The sequence below is a fragment of the Nicotiana attenuata genome, unplaced genomic scaffold (genome assembly GCF_001879085.1).
Source record: "Nicotiana attenuata strain UT unplaced genomic scaffold, NIATTr2, whole genome shotgun sequence".
NCBI classification, from domain to species: domain Eukaryota; kingdom Viridiplantae; phylum Streptophyta; class Magnoliopsida; order Solanales; family Solanaceae; genus Nicotiana; species Nicotiana attenuata.
This window is the reverse complement of record NW_017670579.1, coordinates 79050-82778: the sequence shown is the minus strand read 5'-3', so window position 1 is coordinate 82778 and position 3729 is coordinate 79050. Positions and strand designations below refer to the sequence as shown.

Below are 3729 nucleotides of genomic sequence, written 5' to 3'. Positions count from 1 at the left end.
GATCAGGTATGCCCGATTTCCCGGGCTCGAGGGGTCGCCTTAAGCCCGAGTTCAGGCAAGGTCGAGTTCGAGCTCGATGAACCAAACTTGAGTTCGAAGACAGAGTGCAATGCCCGAGGATCGAAGTATGATTAGTATCGAAGCCGAGTATGCTCAACCCCGAAATAATGCCATTATGGATTTGTAATAGAATGAGTGAGATTCCTGCCACCTCCCCAAAATCATGGCGCAAAAACCGGAATAGAATTGTATGATTCCATACTAGGCGGTTAGACAGTTGTCCCAATAAGATTCCTTACTGTAAATGAAAATGTACCTTATTTAGGGCTCCCCTATTATATAAAGGAGACCCCAATCATTTTGTAAGCATCATCTAATCATTGGCAAAGAATATACTCTCTTACTTTTCTCGCTCATTGTTGATCAGAATTGTCCTTTAGCTTTACTGTTATTGCTTTATTGTTCTTAACCAATTTCGAGGTCACTTGGGCTCGAGGTCGATACTGACTTATCTACTGGTTTGATCTTACTTATTCCTTTCATTTATACATTATTCTTCTTGATCATTAATTAGTATTGAATTAAATCACATATCTTTAAAACCACAAATCAAATTTAATTGTTACTCATATTTTCAAGGTAAACAATTGGCCTATGAGCCTACATCACAAAAGATTATTAAAATCCATAAAGTCTTTGATTATATAAGCATTACATCAAAGCCCTCCCTCATGCAAAACTAGAGATTTAATGACAAAGAAAGAGTTCAAGGTTAAAAAAGGGAGGCAAAAGTGCAGATCATAAGTAAATGGAGTTAAGACAGTGGAATAAGGATCATTACAGACTAGGAGAGGCTGGTTCTCATGTCACGTGTAAGATGAAAAATTGATCAGCGAAATAAATAAGGCACAGTTAGAGCAAAAGACTTGAATAAGAAGAACATATCTTGACAATGAATATTGTAATAGCTTGGCATAATTTCCAACAGCAAATTAAAGGACATACCACATCAGTATCATGAAACTCAAGTTACCAGGACGAAGAAAACAGCAGATTTGACAAACATTTCAGGGATATATTAAACAAAATAATATTAAGGACAAGATGGTGCCAGGCCAGAGAGAATCCCAGATCTTGACTCCCAACAAGAAGATAGCCTCCAAAAAGATATACAAAGTACTTTGCTACTAAAAACATAACAGAGAATGGCCCATGCAGGTCTCGAACCTGCGACCTTCGCGTTATTAGCACGACGCTCTAACCAACTGAGCTAATGGGCCATTGGCTTCCAACTCGTCGTATTTATTATAAATTTGAAAACCAAGTAAAAGAAAAGAAATGCAGGAATGAATATGATTTTTATCTGAAATTTCGCCTACCAGCAATGTAGGAAAGCACTAACTACTGGTATTTCTGGGTATATACATATATTAAAGTACTGGACTAGGAACTAAATGCACTTGTATTAAAACCACTTAAATGTTTTCGGAAAAAAGAAACGTTTTTTCCTCAACTCTTTTTTGATCAAAACCACCAGTGTTAGCCAGGACCCGAAGCTTATACATTCGGTACTTTAGTCATTCTAAGATACTGGTTTAAAATTAATAATTCGTACATATTGTATGAAATTTTTTTAAGCCAAATACAGTATTTGAACTAAAGTTAATGGGTTCGACCGAACCCGTAATTGGCACTATAGCTCCGCTCCTATTACATTCTGTGCCTTCCGAAAGCACTACTAGAATTCCGGGAAAAAGCGACCAGCAAAAGCGACCAACGTTGGTCGCTTATTGGCCAAAAAGCGACCAACCACGCCTGGTCGATATTAAGCTGGTCCCTTTACCTTAGGGACCAAAGTTGGTCGCTAAATAGCGACCATCGTTGGTCTCCCAGGTAAAAGGACCAAATTTTCCGGGCAAAGCATATAGCGACCAACTTTGGTCGCTCAAATATTTTAATATTATATATTTGGCGACCAAAGTTGATCTCCATATGTAAATAACGTTTTATTTTTATTTATTTTTAATCATATTAAGCGACCAACTTTGGTCGCTATATTAATAAATGTTATAATTTTTTATTTATTGGGCGACCAATATTGGTCGCCAATGGCAAGAATTAATTTTTTTTTTAACTATAAGCGACCAACCTTGGTCGCAAAATTACCAGAAAATTATTTTTTTTTTAAGTGAATAGCGACCAACTGGACACCAAAGTTGGTCGCTTTTTTGGTATATTTTTGGCAGAAACTACATTTTTGGCTGCTATACCACCTGCCAGCTTATACCAAATATCCTAAACAGGCATTTTATGCCAGCAACAACAACAACAACACTAAAACGCAACAAAATATAAAGATCAATAGAACTAAAATATTAAGCTAACAAAACTAAGTTAACGTTTATTACAAGCTCATTTGAAAACTAGTTCTATTGTCTAGTTCAAAGTATATAAAGTACTCAAGGAGTGTTCTTTTAGCATCCTCGTTCGAAAGTTGGATTGCCTCGGCCGACTCGTTAGGTGGCTGACTTTGTATGAATTCCCCCACATCAGCTCTGAAGCGAACCTATAAGAAAAATTATATTGAATTAATATTTCAAAGTTTATATAAAAGTAAATCAAAATACTTAATGATAAGTAAAAAACTTACATGTATAGTCGAGGCTCGACTCTCGACCTACCTTTCTGAATCAGTCTATTTCTTCTTCTTTACAATACGAGTTTCATTGAATAGCTCATCTTGCTTCATTGGCATCATAAAGCTGTCCGGTGGCTTTGGTGATTATCCTCATGGTATTATTACTCGGGATGAACTTGGATACAGAGAATAACTTGGATACAGTAGCTGACAGGGTGTGTCTTTTGATCAATTGTTGTTCTCGTTAGCGACAATGATGTTGAGACTGCAATGACATGTGTTTCAACTAGAGATGGTATAGGCAGGAATTTTAACATTTCCTAGTAGATAAAAGAAAGATTATAGAGGAATTCTCTACTTCATTTTCCAAGAAGAAAAGAAGTTTAATTGAGAGTGACAAGGGTGATGGTGATGGAATGTTTACCGTTGGTCATGGCAGTTCCCATAAAACGGGGATCATAAGACTCTATGATGACAAAGATTATAGGAAGTTTTGTTCTCAACTTTCTTCCAAGTCTGATCCGTACAAGCTTAATGGGATATTGGTGATATATTCTTCTGAATCCGAAGAATATATCACCAATATCCCACTAAACTTCACTACCAGAAAATACCTTTTTTCCGACTACAAATTTCGACTACAAAATGTCAGTCGGAATTTTCCGACTACTGTAGTCAGAAATGTTATATTTGTTTTTTAATTTATTTTTAAGAATTATTCCGAATACGTTTTTGACTAATATAATCATAAAATTTCGCGGGAAATTGCGCGCTAAAAAGTTTCCAACTACCGTAGTCGAAACATTAGTAGTAAAGTCAAAACCACTTTTGACCAAGTGGTCCCGATAGTTGTAGTCGGAATTTTTTTAATTAAAAATATTAAATAATATATAGTTTCCGACTAGAGTAGTCGGAAACGTTAAGTTATTTTCCGCTTACCTTGATTTTCTATTTCGTTTTTCCAACAATCTCTCTTAGTCTGTGTCTCTTTTTCTATATCTCCTCGCCCTCTCTCTCAACGGCGCCGGCAAAATCGGCCACGAGGACTTCATCAGGTACTCTCTCTCTTTCCCGTTTAATCTTCGGCCAAG

At 36.4% G+C, this 3729-nt stretch overlaps 1 non-coding gene across 1 annotated transcript; it reads right to left on the bottom strand.

Annotated features, from left to right (window-relative positions):
• Positions 1-1206: 1206 nt before the first annotated feature.
• On the bottom strand, positions 1207-1280 carry TRNAI-AAU. Its single transcript has one exon. It is a non-coding gene; the product is annotated as a tRNA-Ile (tRNA).
• Positions 1281-3729: the final 2449 nt, after the last annotated feature.